The sequence below is a fragment of the Aquarana catesbeiana genome, linkage group LG09 (genome assembly GCF_042186555.1).
Source record: "Aquarana catesbeiana isolate 2022-GZ linkage group LG09, ASM4218655v1, whole genome shotgun sequence".
In the NCBI taxonomy this organism is placed as follows: domain Eukaryota; kingdom Metazoa; phylum Chordata; class Amphibia; order Anura; family Ranidae; genus Aquarana; species Aquarana catesbeiana.
In genome coordinates, this window is record NC_133332.1 from 24,269,732 (window position 1) to 24,283,099 (window position 13,368).

Below are 13,368 nucleotides of genomic sequence, written 5' to 3' on the forward strand. Positions count from 1 at the left end.
TCAAGCTCTTTGGCATCAGCTCAACTCGTTATGTTTGGAGGAGGAGGAATGCTGCCTATGACCCCAAGAACACCACTCCCACCGTCAAACATGGAGGTGGAAACATTATGCTTTGGGGGTGTTTTTGTGCTAAGGGGACAGAACAACTTCACTGCATCAAAGGGACGATGGACTAGGCTATTAAATCTTGGATGAAAATCCCCTTCCCTCAGCCAGGGCATTGAAAATGGGTCATGGATGGGTATTCCAGCATGACAATGACCCAAAGCACACAGCCAAGGCAACAAAGGAGTGGCTCAAGAAGAAGAACATTATGGCCCTGGGGTGGCCTAGCTAGTCTGGGGACCTAGGGGATCAAGTTACCAAACGTCAACCTGGAAACCTTAATGACTTGGAGAGGATCTGCAAAGAGGAGTGGGACAAAATCCCTCCTGAGATGTGTGCAAACCTGGTGGCCAACTACAAGAAACGTCTGACCTCTGATTGCCAACAAGGGTTTTACCACCAAGTACTAAGTCATGTTTTGCGAAGGGGTCAAATACTTTTTTCATTCATTAAAATGCAAATCAATTTATAACTTTTTTGAAATGCAATTTTCTGTTGTTCTGTCTATAATGCCCTGTACACATGATCGGACATTGATCGGACATTCCGACGTCAAAATCCATGGATTTTTCCGACGGATGTTGGCTTAAACTTGTCTTGCATACACACGGTCGCACAAAGTTGTTGGAAAATCCGATCGTTCTGAACGGGGTGACGTAAAACACGTACGTCGGGACTATAAATGGGGCAGTAGCCAATAGCTTTTGTCTCTTAATTTATTGTGAGCATGCATGGCACTTTGTGCGTCGGATTTGTGTACACACGATTGGAATTTAAATCTTTAAATCAGATTTTGTTGTCGGAAAATTTTATAGCCTTCTCTCAAACTTTGTGTGTCGGAAATTCCGTCGGAAAAAGTCAGATGGAGCCCACACACGATCGGAATTTACCTACAACACAATCCGATCGCACTTTTTCCGTCTGAAAATCCGACCGTGTGTGCAGGGCATAAGACCCCTTTCACACTGGAGCGATTTTCAGGCATTGATAGCGGTGCTTTACCGCTAACGCCCGCACCACCCAAGTGTGAAAGGGGTCTCACTGTTAAAAAAAACTACCATTAATATTATAGACTGATCATTTCTTTGTCAGTGGGCAAACGTAAAAAATCAGCAGGGGATCAAATACTTTTTTTCCCTCACTGTACAAGTTATTTATGTTGTAATTACCAGGCTATTAGATCCTCAGTATCAGATGGACAGAACGCACCTCAAAAATCAAGTTTATTACAAAGACTTCTGTGACAGGGAGAAAAGAATCCATGAGGTCTGTGTGTTCTGTCCCATTTTTGTCTTTGCTAGCTCCATCTTTAACCCTTACGGCTCATTCACACTAGTTTTGCCCTCTGAAGAGCAATCAACATTTAGATTGCTCTTTAGAGAACGTTAGACAGGTGGTGAAAAGATGTTGTACCACCATCTCCCTGCCTGCTTTATCTCCTTGAACTCTACACTAGTACACCACAACTGTGTGCATTGCAGAGCAACCCTGTTCACTTGAATGGGTTGTGTTCAGAGGGTGGTAGCACCTGCCAAAAGCCAAAGGTTCCTGCCATGACAAAAAACATCAAGACCACAGCATGTGAACACCTCCAGTTGCTGCCTATGCAGCTAAAAGGGTAGCAGTTGGGGGTGGTAAAAATGTGGTTCAACTGAAGGGTTTTACCACTAGTGTGAATGAGCCCTAACATTGCTGGTGTGGTGTCACAATAAATCTAAATATATATGGTATTATTGCCACCTGAACCACTGGTTGTTATCTCTGCAGGACCTGGACCAACTCTGGAGTGACGTCACTAGGGTTGGTGTCACCTGGTGCAGTAAAACATGGTGTCACCCCCCCTTGTGTATCCTGCCCAGCACCCTACAGGCAGTGCACGGTCACGGGGTGCACCCCGAACCGGTCCTTGTAAATGATAGTATAGGGTCGTATAGTGGCAGGCTAGGGTGGTGTATTGGCAGGTTAAGGTATTATAGGGTGGTATAGGGCAGGTTAGGGTGGTATAATGCAGGTTGGGGTGGTATTGGGCAGGTTTGGTGGTATAGGGCAGGTTGGGGTAGTATAGGGCAGTTTGGGGTAGTATAGGGCAGTTTGGGGTGGTACAGGGCAGGTTAGGGATCTATGCAGTGACAGTTTGCAGTACTTTATAACATAGCTGCAGATGAAGACACTCGAGGCTGCTGTGTCCTCGCTTCTTTCTCCTCCTTCAGCCGCAGGATCAGTTAGAGTAAAGAAGTCTGTGGGAGGAGTGGAGGAGGCAGCCACACCCCCAGCTCCACCCACCAACCCCGGCTGAAGGAGATATTGAAGATCCCAGAGGGTTAGCTTCACTGACTGGGGAGTGTTATAGGCAGCCTCCCTCGCACCGTTCCGCTGCAGCTCTGCAAGTGGACGAAATATAGTGCACTGTGTAGCGGCGGCCCTGGTGTCACTGCTCTGGCAGGACTCACCCTGTGTGAGCTGCCCCCCACCCCCCCCATAGCAACACCACTGCAGCTCTGTGACATCAGACGACAGCGAGCTTTAGTAGGGGTGCAAAGCTGAGGCAGTGATGTCCAGAGTGACGTGCACTTTGTGGATTGTCTGTGGTGTAAGCCTATTACTGGTTGGAAGCCTCTAAGGATGCTCTCAAAATGTAGAGTTAGGACTGTAGAAAATACTGGGGTGCCTTGACGGGGCTCTGTAGTTTACGCATGTATTTGCAAATGTGTGCAAACTAAACTCTTGTTTTTTTTATAATCTTTATTTACATTTTTCTTTTATACAATCAGTTGACAAACATATAACCAACAAACATTAAAAGACTACCCCATACCTCATACAAATCCCCCAATACAATCACCCATTCATATAAAAAAAGGGGGGGGGGTATTTTAGTACTGCAACATAAGATTCCTGAATTTCCAATAGGAAGAGTTCCACATCCGCAGTTCCACATCCACAGCAGGTACTTGTGGCTTTTTCCAATAGACCGGAATTAGCCCTTTAGCTGCATCCAACAGATGTGAAACTATACTCTTCTTATATGCCCTGATGGAACTTTGAGTACCATGAAATTGCACAGGGTCGTCCCTGACCAAGGCCTTTGGTATTTTAGAGATAAAATTCATGAGCTCAGCCCAAAATGGCCTAATCTTGGGGAATTCCCACAAAATGGGAATATGAGAGCCTTGTTGCCCGCAGCCCAGTCAACATCTATCCGACACTGTGGGGTATGCGATGGCCAACATCTTCGGCACCCTATACCACCTAGACAGAAGTCTATAATTTGTCTCCTGTATTTTAGTATTTATTGAAGATGTATGTACCAGTCCTAACATATTCTGTTTCTGTAGGTCTGTGAAGTGACGGTCTAACTCTGTTTCCGACTCCCCTAAAAAGGTCTGTGGTGACACTACATCTATTCAGCAGTTTATAAGAGATAGAAAGCAAACCCCTATCTGTTGGCTGTGTCAGAAACCATGAAATCAGGCCGAGACAGAAGTACAGTTATATCACACTTGTTTAATAATAAAAGTAAAAAGAACAAACGTAGTCAAAACATAGCCAAAGTTCAGTAACCAGAATGGATAGTCAGCCAAGCCAGAAGTCAGGGATCAATGTAGTGGAACAGCAAGCAGGATCTGGAGCCAGAAGGAATATCAGCAAAGCCAGTCTTGAACAGGATCGCAGGAGAAAGTTTCTGTGATGTTGACCACGGCGAAGGCAGAGATCCTCTGGGCTGGACGGCTTAAGTAGGCAGGGCTGACAAGCAGGATATCACCAACAGCTGAGTAACTGTGGAGAGATAGGAGCTGGCAATTAGCCAACAGCTGAGCGGCCAGCTCAGAGAAGGAAGGGCTGAGCCCAGCCCTGACAGGCTGTTTATGCCATAGAGATTCAAAATCAGAGAGAGGTTTGGCCTTTCTAGCAGGTGAACGGTAAAAAAATGCTGTAGTTGCTGATACCTCCAGGTATCCATTGGAAACTCGCAATATTCCTCTCTAAGGTCTCTCAATGGGCACAGTCTCCCATTCCACATAAGCTTGAGATAACTAGTGTCTCCATCAGTCGCCCGAGAGTAAAAAAAAAAGTGACTCACCCGAGGAAGACACACAGAAACCACCCAACGGTAATAATGGAGAGATTTTTGGGGATAGGGCCTCTTGTTTAACCCCTGTTTTCAACACATACTGTTAGACAGGACAATTCGGTTGGTTGCAGGTTGGTCGGTAAGTTGAGCCTGGAATTTTCTTTGGTTTTGTTCTGCATGTATTGCCCTTCCATGTGCTCCTTGCTGCAAATGACAGTTATAGGTAAGGGTAGTGGCCATTTGTTTGTACTGAAATTTGAAAGTGCAACACTTGAACTTTCAAATAAACAATCTTTTAAAGGGTTTATGCACTATGGTAGATTTTATTTTTTAGTGCATATATTATGACTGCAGCTACCATGTGATGATATCAGTTGGCAAGCCTTTAAAAACTGCGATATGGCTTATTTATTTGGAGCCATTCAGGGTTGGATGGTGCTGCCGAATTACAATTAAGTGTGTTTGGGCCTATGAATTGTGGCAGCAGCCTCTGGTAGCACCCTGTATACTTACAGTTGGGGTGATGTAAAGAGTTGGCGGAAGATCTGTATTGATCTCAAATATCCAGATGAACTTTTGTTTTATTGCACATGTCACTTTATTTTTGGTGGAGAAACAATGAAATGGTGACTAATAGCCATCAGGAGATCTGCTTTTGTTTGTAATGCATAAATGAATTTAATCTGATGGTTTCAACTTTATTCACTTATTCTATTTATGTATGTATCTCTTTGTTTGCACTTAGCACTTTAATTCATTTTGCACAGCATGAAGTCGGCACAAGTTAGCACATCTATTAAATATTTAGGTATTTCTTAAAGTGTTTGTTCATTCACACTTCATGCAGTGTGCTGCTTTCTCCATTTTATTATATTTTTAAAAAAAGCTTTGGTGAATTACCACTAAGCCCTTTAGTTTCTATGCACATTTATCAGATTCTATTTAACCTATTTCTCTTAAGCCACTCCCACTGTCAGGTGCTATCTCTGCATGCCCACTATGAACCGTGGCATGCTAAGTGCTTTTTTATTTTTTTTGTGTGCCTTAGGTCTTTCACAATCCTAGCAACACCCATGCACCATAGTGAGAGGCTGTATTTAGCTTTTACTAGGTAATAAGCTCTGTGGTCTGCAGAGCAATCTTGCATCTCCTGACATCTAGCCTATAGTAGCCTACTGGGACACAAGGCTGTTATAGTTTGCAGGTTGATATGAGAAGAGCAGTTGTTTGTGGTGCAAAGAGGAAGTGGTCTGGAGCAGCTTCTAGAGTCTTTAGATGGTTCCCCTGCATCTTTGGCCTTAGAGTAGAGGTAAACCCTTTTTTGGCACTTGTACCTACAGGTAAGCCTTCAATCAGGCTTACCTGTAGGTACAGTGAATATCTCCTAAACCTGAACGGTTTAGGAGATATTCACACTGCATGCAGCCGATGACATCACCGGGGCATGTACTCTGAAGGGACGGTTTATCTGTACTGTCCCTTCAGAGCTTTCTGCGCGGTGGAGTGACATCAATCCAGCACAGCCAATCAAACAGCTGGAGGACGCGAACCCGGATGCAAGACCAGGTGAAGATAGAGGCGACTGTCAGTGGTGACATCGCAGCACTGGAGGGCTTCGTTCTGAGGTAAGTATTTCATAATGTGCTAATATGCTATGCATACTAACACATTGTGCTTTTACCTTGCAGGGTTTATAAAAAAAATTTAGCAGTTTACTATCGCTTTAAATTACTATACTTAACTAACCAACTGATGAGGTTATTGCTGGCCCTGGAGACTTGCTAGGAGTTATCATTGTTGGTCCTGACATATTCTGGGGGCTCTTATTGCTGGCTCTGGCAATGGAGCTTATTTTACTTCCACAATCTCTTCCGGCCCTATTCAGTCTATACAAAGAGGGAAAGGTGGCACACTATGAGCTGTAGACTTGGAAGAAATACACCCTTTTGACCACACCCATTTTGGCCACACCCACTTATTAGCCACGCCCACACGTGCAAATTTAGCGGCGCGCTCCGCGCGCCGCCCCATCGCTCTTTTTCCTTACTCCACCTCCTCCCTAACACCCTGAAAAATTTATACCTGAGCTTACATTACATAATAAACTGCTGTAAATAAAGAAATCCATACCAAATTGTCTTATCTATAAATTTATATGATTCATTTTTAATAACGGCTTGGATGGCGGAGCATTTTCTTGGCTCTACGAAGCAGAAACGCAGATGATAGTGCCCAGCTACTACCAGGGCAAAGAAGAATTTCCCTGACCGGGAATCGAACCCGGGCCGCGGCGGTGAGAGCGCCGAATCCTAGCCACTAGACCACCAGGGAGAGGTGTGCCCCGTGCTTCCCAGGCAAGCGCGAGGAAGTCAAGGGCACATACCGAAGATGGCGTTGAGGCGCTTTGGAGTGGGCAAATACGGCTTTCTTCACTCAGAACCAAGGTCTCCAAAATGGGGTGAAGGAGGCTCTTCTAGCTACAGTTGGTTAGCAGTGGGTTGTCCTAGTCTCTTAACAGCTGGCCGAGTTGGCCATGTGGGTGTAAAAGCGCGAAAAGCTTGACAACGCTCAGTGGAACTGACAAAACCAGGCCGATGGATGGCGGAGCATTTTCTTGGCTCTACGAAGCAGAAACGCAGATGATAGTGCCCAGCTACTACCAGGGCAAAGAAGAATTTCCCTGACCGGGAATCGAACCCGGGCCGCGGCGGTGAGAGCGCCGAATCCTAGCCACTAGACCACCAGGGAGAGGTGTGCCCCGTGCTTCCCAGGCAAGCGCGAGGAAGTCAAGGGCACATACCGAAGATGGCGTTGAGGCGCTTTGGAGTGGGCAAATACGGCTTTCTTCACTCAGAACCAAGGTCTCCAAAATGGGGTGAAGGAGGCTCTTCTAGCTACAGTTGGTTAGCAGTGGGTTGTCCTAGTCTCTTAACAGCTGGCCGAGTTGGCCATGTGGGTGTAAAAGCGCGAAAAGCTTGACAACGCTCAGTGGAACTGACAAAACCAGGCCGATGGATGGCGGAGCATTTTCTTGGCTCTACGAAGCAGAAACGCAGATGATAGTGCCCAGCTACTACCAGGGCAAAGAAGAATTTCCCTGACCGGGAATCGAACCCGGGCCGCGGCGGTGAGAGCGCCGAATCCTAGCCACTAGACCACCAGGGAGAGGTGTGCCCCGTGCTTCCCAGGCAAGCGCGAGGAAGTCAAGGGCACATACCGAAGATGGCGTTGAGGCGCTTTGGAGTGGGCAAATACGGCTTTCTTCACTCAGAACCAAGGTCTCCAAAATGGGGTGAAGGAGGCTCTTCTAGCTACAGTTGGTTAGCAGTGGGTTGTCCTAGTCTCTTAACAGCTGGCCGAGTTGGCCATGTGGGTGTAAAAGCGCGAAAAGCTTGACAACGCTCAGTGGAACTGACAAAACCAGGCCGATGGATGGCGGAGCATTTTCTTGGCTCTACGAAGCAGAAACGCAGATGATAGTGCCCAGCTACTACCAGGGCAAAGAAGAATTTCCCTGACCGGGAATCGAACCCGGGCCGCGGCGGTGAGAGCGCCGAATCCTAGCCACTAGACCACCAGGGAGAGGTGTGCCCCGTGCTTCCCAGGCAAGCGCGAGGAAGTCAAGGGCACATACCGAAGATGGCGTTGAGGCGCTTTGGAGTGGGCAAATACGGCTTTCTTCACTCAGAACCAAGGTCTCCAAAATGGGGTGAAGGAGGCTCTTCTAGCTACAGTTGGTTAGCAGTGGGTTGTCCTAGTCTCTTAACAGCTGGCCGAGTTGGCCATGTGGGTGTAAAAGCGCGAAAAGCTTGACAACGCTCAGTGGAACTGACAAAACCAGGCCGATGGATGGCGGAGCATTTTCTTGGCTCTACGAAGCAGAAACGCAGATGATAGTGCCCAGCTACTACCAGGGCAAAGAAGAATTTCCCTGACCGGGAATCGAACCCGGGCCGCGGCGGTGAGAGCGCCGAATCCTAGCCACTAGACCACCAGGGAGAGGTGTGCCCCGTGCTTCCCAGGCAAGCGCGAGGAAGTCAAGGGCACATACCGAAGATGGCGTTGAGGCGCTTTGGAGTGGGCAAATACGGCTTTCTTCACTCAGAACCAAGGTCTCCAAAATGGGGTGAAGGAGGCTCTTCTAGCTACAGTTGGTTAGCAGTGGGTTGTCCTAGTCTCTTAACAGCTGGCCGAGTTGGCCATGTGGGTGTAAAAGCGCGAAAAGCTTGACAACGCTCAGTGGAACTGACAAAACCAGGCCGATGGATGGCGGAGCATTTTCTTGGCTCTACGAAGCAGAAACGCAGATGATAGTGCCCAGCTACTACCAGGGCAAAGAAGAATTTCCCTGACCGGGAATCGAACCCGGGCCGCGGCGGTGAGAGCGCCGAATCCTAGCCACTAGACCACCAGGGAGAGGTGTGCCCCGTGCTTCCCAGGCAAGCGCGAGGAAGTCAAGGGCACATACCGAAGATGGCGTTGAGGCGCTTTGGAGTGGGCAAATACGGCTTTCTTCACTCAGAACCAAGGTCTCCAAAATGGGGTGAAGGAGGCTCTTCTAGCTACAGTTGGTTAGCAGTGGGTTGTCCTAGTCTCTTAACAGCTGGCCGAGTTGGCCATGTGGGTGTAAAAGCGCGAAAAGCTTGACAACGCTCAGTGGAACTGACAAAACCAGGCCGATGGATGGCGGAGCATTTTCTTGGCTCTACGAAGCAGAAACGCAGATGATAGTGCCCAGCTACTACCAGGGCAAAGAAGAATTTCCCTGACCGGGAATCGAACCCGGGCCGCGGCGGTGAGAGCGCCGAATCCTAGCCACTAGACCACCAGGGAGAGGTGTGCCCCGTGCTTCCCAGGCAAGCGCGAGGAAGTCAAGGGCACATACCGAAGATGGCGTTGAGGCGCTTTGGAGTGGGCAAATACGGCTTTCTTCACTCAGAACCAAGGTCTCCAAAATGGGGTGAAGGAGGCTCTTCTAGCTACAGTTGGTTAGCAGTGGGTTGTCCTAGTCTCTTAACAGCTGGCCGAGTTGGCCATGTGGGTGTAAAAGCGCGAAAAGCTTGACAACGCTCAGTGGAACTGACAAAACCAGGCCGATGGATGGCGGAGCATTTTCTTGGCTCTACGAAGCAGAAACGCAGATGATAGTGCCCAGCTACTACCAGGGCAAAGAAGAATTTCCCTGACCGGGAATCGAACCCGGGCCGCGGCGGTGAGAGCGCCGAATCCTAGCCACTAGACCACCAGGGAGAGGTGTGCCCCGTGCTTCCCAGGCAAGCGCGAGGAAGTCAAGGGCACATACCGAAGATGGCGTTGAGGCGCTTTGGAGTGGGCAAATACGGCTTTCTTCACTCAGAACCAAGGTCTCCAAAATGGGGTGAAGGAGGCTCTTCTAGCTACAGTTGGTTAGCAGTGGGTTGTCCTAGTCTCTTAACAGCTGGCCGAGTTGGCCATGTGGGTGTAAAAGCGCGAAAAGCTTGACAACGCTCAGTGGAACTGACAAAACCAGGCCGATGGATGGCGGAGCATTTTCTTGGCTCTACGAAGCAGAAACGCAGATGATAGTGCCCAGCTACTACCAGGGCAAAGAAGAATTTCCCTGACCGGGAATCGAACCCGGGCCGCGGCGGTGAGAGCGCCGAATCCTAGCCACTAGACCACCAGGGAGAGGTGTGCCCCGTGCTTCCCAGGCAAGCGCGAGGAAGTCAAGGGCACATACCGAAGATGGCGTTGAGGCGCTTTGGAGTGGGCAAATACGGCTTTCTTCACTCAGAACCAAGGTCTCCAAAATGGGGTGAAGGAGGCTCTTCTAGCTACAGTTGGTTAGCAGTGGGTTGTCCTAGTCTCTTAACAGCTGGCCGAGTTGGCCATGTGGGTGTAAAAGCGCGAAAAGCTTGACAACGCTCAGTGGAACTGACAAAACCAGGCCGATGGATGGCGGAGCATTTTCTTGGCTCTACGAAGCAGAAACGCAGATGATAGTGCCCAGCTACTACCAGGGCAAAGAAGAATTTCCCTGACCGGGAATCGAACCCGGGCCGCGGCGGTGAGAGCGCCGAATCCTAGCCACTAGACCACCAGGGAGAGGTGTGCCCCGTGCTTCCCAGGCAAGCGCGAGGAAGTCAAGGGCACATACCGAAGATGGCGTTGAGGCGCTTTGGAGTGGGCAAATACGGCTTTCTTCACTCAGAACCAAGGTCTCCAAAATGGGGTGAAGGAGGCTCTTCTAGCTACAGTTGGTTAGCAGTGGGTTGTCCTAGTCTCTTAACAGCTGGCCGAGTTGGCCATGTGGGTGTAAAAGCGCGAAAAGCTTGACAACGCTCAGTGGAACTGACAAAACCAGGCCGATGGATGGCGGAGCATTTTCTTGGCTCTACGAAGCAGAAACGCAGATGATAGTGCCCAGCTACTACCAGGGCAAAGAAGAATTTCCCTGACCGGGAATCGAACCCGGGCCGCGGCGGTGAGAGCGCCGAATCCTAGCCACTAGACCACCAGGGAGAGGTGTGCCCCGTGCTTCCCAGGCAAGCGTGAGGAAGTCAAGGGCACATACCGAAGATGGCGTTGAGGCGCTTTGGAGTGGGCAAATACGGCTTTCTTCACTCAGAACCAAGGTCTCCAAAATGGGGTGAAGGAGGCTCTTCTAGCTACAGTTGGTTAGCAGTGGGTTGTCCTAGTCTCTTAACAGCTGGCCGAGTTGGCCATGTGGGTGTAAAAGCGCGAAAAGCTTGACAACGCTCAGTGGAACTGACAAAACCAGGCCGATGGATGGCGGAGCATTTTCTTGGCTCTACGAAGCAGAAACGCAGATGATAGTGCCCAGCTACTACCAGGGCAAAGAAGAATTTCCCTGACCGGGAATCGAACCCGGGCCGCGGCGGTGAGAGCGCCGAATCCTAGCCACTAGACCACCAGGGAGAGGTGTGCCCCGTGCTTCCCAGGCAAGCGCGAGGAAGTCAAGGGCACATACCGAAGATGGCGTTGAGGCGCTTTGGAGTGGGCAAATACGGCTTTCTTCACTCAGAACCAAGGTCTCCAAAATGGGGTGAAGGAGGCTCTTCTAGCTACAGTTGGTTAGCAGTGGGTTGTCCTAGTCTCTTAACAGCTGGCCGAGTTGGCCATGTGGGTGTAAAAGCGCGAAAAGCTTGACAACGCTCAGTGGAACTGACAAAACCAGGCCGATGGATGGCGGAGCATTTTCTTGGCTCTACGAAGCAGAAACGCAGATGATAGTGCCCAGCTACTACCAGGGCAAAGAAGAATTTCCCTGACCGGGAACCGAACCCGGGCCGCGGCGGTGAGAGCGCCGAATCCTAGCCACTAGACCACCAGGGAGAGGTGTGCCCCGTGCTTCCCAGGCAAGCGCGAGGAAGTCAAGGGCACATACCGAAGATGGCGTTGAGGCGCTTTGGAGTGGGCAAATACGGCTTTCTTCACTCAGAACCAAGGTCTCCAAAATGGGGTGAAGGAGGCTCTTCTAGCTACAGTTGGTTAGCAGTGGGTTGTCCTAGTCTCTTAACAGCTGGCCGAGTTGGCCATGTGGGTGTAAAAGCGCGAAAAGCTTGACAACGCTCAGTGGAACTGACAAAACCAGGCCGATGGATGGCGGAGCATTTTCTTGGCTCTACGAAGCAGAAACGCAGATGATAGTGCCCAGCTACTACCAGGGCAAAGAAGAATTTCCCTGACCGGGAACCGAACCCGGGCCGCGGCGGTGAGAGCGCCGAATCCTAGCCACTAGACCACCAGGGAGAGGTGTGCCCCGTGCTTCCCAGGCAAGCGCGAGGAAGTCAAGGGCACATACCGAAGATGGCGTTGAGGCGCTTTGGAGTGGGCAAATACGGCTTTCTTCACTCAGAACCAAGGTCTCCAAAATGGGGTGAAGGAGGCTCTTCTAGCTACAGTTGGTTAGCAGTGGGTTGTCCTAGTCTCTTAACAGCTGGCCGAGTTGGCCATGTGGGTGTAAAAGCGCGAAAAGCTTGACAACGCTCAGTGGAACTGACAAAACCAGGCCGATGGATGGCGGAGCATTTTCTTGGCTCTACGAAGCAGAAACGCAGATGATAGTGCCCAGCTACTACCAGGGCAAAGAAGAATTTCCCTGACCGGGAATCGAACCCGGGCCGCGGCGGTGAGAGCGCCGAATCCTAGCCACTAGACCACCAGGGAGAGGTGTGCCCCGTGCTTCCCAGGCAAGCGTGAGGAAGTCAAGGGCACATACCGAAGATGGCGTTGAGGCGCTTTGGAGTGGGCAAATACGGCTTTCTTCACTCAGAACCAAGGTCTCCAAAATGGGGTGAAGGAGGCTCTTCTAGCTACAGTTGGTTAGCAGTGGGTTGTCCTAGTCTCTTAACAGCTGGCCGAGTTGGCCATGTGGGTGTAAAAGCGCGAAAAGCTTGACAACGCTCAGTGGAACTGACAAAACCAGGCCGATGGATGGCGGAGCATTTTCTTGGCTCTACGAAGCAGAAACGCAGATGATAGTGCCCAGCTACTACCAGGGCAAAGAAGAATTTCCCTGACCGGGAATCGAACCCGGGCCGCGGCGGTGAGAGCGCCGAATCCTAGCCACTAGACCACCAGGGAGAGGTGTGCCCCGTGCTTCCCAGGCAAGCGCGAGGAAGTCAAGGGCACATACCGAAGATGGCGTTGAGGCGCTTTGGAGTGGGCAAATACGGCTTTCTTCACTCAGAACCAAGGTCTCCAAAATGGGGTGAAGGAGGCTCTTCTAGCTACAGTTGGTTAGCAGTGGGTTGTCCTAGTCTCTTAACAGCTGGCCGAGTTGGCCATGTGGGTGTAAAAGCGCGAAAAGCTTGACAACGCTCAGTGGAACTGACAAAACCAGGCCGATGGATGGCGGAGCATTTTCTTGGCTCTACGAAGCAGAAACGCAGATGATAGTGCCCAGCTACTACCAGGGCAAAGAAGAATTTCCCTGACCGGGAATCGAACCCGGGCCGCGGCGGTGAGAGCGCCGAATCCTAGCCACTAGACCACCAGGGAGAGGTGTGCCCCGTGCTTCCCAGGCAAGCGCGAGGAAGTCAAGGGCACATACCGAAGATGGCGTTGAGGCGCTTTGGAGTGGGCAAATACGGCTTTCTTCACTCAGAACCAAGGTCTCCAAAATGGGGTGAAGGAGGCTCTTCTAGCTACAGTTGGTTAGCAGTGGGTTGTCCTAGTCTCTTAACAGC

At 50.1% G+C, this 13,368-nt stretch overlaps 17 non-coding genes across 17 annotated transcripts; all 17 read right to left on the reverse strand.

Moving 5' to 3' along the window:
* Positions 1 to 6,436: 6,436 nt before the first annotated feature.
* TRNAE-CUC (transfer RNA glutamic acid (anticodon CUC)) lies at positions 6,437 to 6,508 on the reverse strand. The gene has a single exon. It is a non-coding gene; the product is annotated as a tRNA-Glu (tRNA).
* Positions 6,509 to 6,853: 345 nt separating this feature from the next.
* On the reverse strand, positions 6,854 to 6,925 carry TRNAE-CUC (transfer RNA glutamic acid (anticodon CUC)). The gene has a single exon. It is a non-coding gene; the product is annotated as a tRNA-Glu (tRNA).
* Positions 6,926 to 7,270: 345 nt separating this feature from the next.
* Positions 7,271 to 7,342, reverse strand: TRNAE-CUC (transfer RNA glutamic acid (anticodon CUC)). Its single transcript has one exon. It is a non-coding gene; the product is annotated as a tRNA-Glu (tRNA).
* Positions 7,343 to 7,687: 345 nt separating this feature from the next.
* TRNAE-CUC (transfer RNA glutamic acid (anticodon CUC)) lies at positions 7,688 to 7,759 on the reverse strand. The gene has a single exon. It is a non-coding gene; the product is annotated as a tRNA-Glu (tRNA).
* Positions 7,760 to 8,104: 345 nt separating this feature from the next.
* TRNAE-CUC (transfer RNA glutamic acid (anticodon CUC)) lies at positions 8,105 to 8,176 on the reverse strand. The gene has a single exon. It is a non-coding gene; the product is annotated as a tRNA-Glu (tRNA).
* A 345-nt stretch (positions 8,177 to 8,521) lies between these two features.
* On the reverse strand, positions 8,522 to 8,593 carry TRNAE-CUC (transfer RNA glutamic acid (anticodon CUC)). Its single transcript has one exon. It is a non-coding gene; the product is annotated as a tRNA-Glu (tRNA).
* A 345-nt stretch (positions 8,594 to 8,938) lies between these two features.
* TRNAE-CUC (transfer RNA glutamic acid (anticodon CUC)) lies at positions 8,939 to 9,010 on the reverse strand. Its single transcript has one exon. It is a non-coding gene; the product is annotated as a tRNA-Glu (tRNA).
* A 345-nt stretch (positions 9,011 to 9,355) lies between these two features.
* On the reverse strand, positions 9,356 to 9,427 carry TRNAE-CUC (transfer RNA glutamic acid (anticodon CUC)). The gene has a single exon. It is a non-coding gene; the product is annotated as a tRNA-Glu (tRNA).
* A 345-nt stretch (positions 9,428 to 9,772) lies between these two features.
* On the reverse strand, positions 9,773 to 9,844 carry TRNAE-CUC (transfer RNA glutamic acid (anticodon CUC)). Its single transcript has one exon. It is a non-coding gene; the product is annotated as a tRNA-Glu (tRNA).
* A 345-nt stretch (positions 9,845 to 10,189) lies between these two features.
* TRNAE-CUC (transfer RNA glutamic acid (anticodon CUC)) lies at positions 10,190 to 10,261 on the reverse strand. The gene has a single exon. It is a non-coding gene; the product is annotated as a tRNA-Glu (tRNA).
* Positions 10,262 to 10,606: 345 nt separating this feature from the next.
* TRNAE-CUC (transfer RNA glutamic acid (anticodon CUC)) lies at positions 10,607 to 10,678 on the reverse strand. Its single transcript has one exon. It is a non-coding gene; the product is annotated as a tRNA-Glu (tRNA).
* Positions 10,679 to 11,023: 345 nt separating this feature from the next.
* Positions 11,024 to 11,095, reverse strand: TRNAE-CUC (transfer RNA glutamic acid (anticodon CUC)). Its single transcript has one exon. It is a non-coding gene; the product is annotated as a tRNA-Glu (tRNA).
* A 345-nt stretch (positions 11,096 to 11,440) lies between these two features.
* On the reverse strand, positions 11,441 to 11,512 carry TRNAE-CUC (transfer RNA glutamic acid (anticodon CUC)). The gene has a single exon. It is a non-coding gene; the product is annotated as a tRNA-Glu (tRNA).
* A 345-nt stretch (positions 11,513 to 11,857) lies between these two features.
* Positions 11,858 to 11,929, reverse strand: TRNAE-CUC (transfer RNA glutamic acid (anticodon CUC)). The gene has a single exon. It is a non-coding gene; the product is annotated as a tRNA-Glu (tRNA).
* A 345-nt stretch (positions 11,930 to 12,274) lies between these two features.
* Positions 12,275 to 12,346, reverse strand: TRNAE-CUC (transfer RNA glutamic acid (anticodon CUC)). Its single transcript has one exon. It is a non-coding gene; the product is annotated as a tRNA-Glu (tRNA).
* A 345-nt stretch (positions 12,347 to 12,691) lies between these two features.
* Positions 12,692 to 12,763, reverse strand: TRNAE-CUC (transfer RNA glutamic acid (anticodon CUC)). The gene has a single exon. It is a non-coding gene; the product is annotated as a tRNA-Glu (tRNA).
* A 345-nt stretch (positions 12,764 to 13,108) lies between these two features.
* TRNAE-CUC (transfer RNA glutamic acid (anticodon CUC)) lies at positions 13,109 to 13,180 on the reverse strand. The gene has a single exon. It is a non-coding gene; the product is annotated as a tRNA-Glu (tRNA).
* Positions 13,181 to 13,368: the final 188 nt, after the last annotated feature.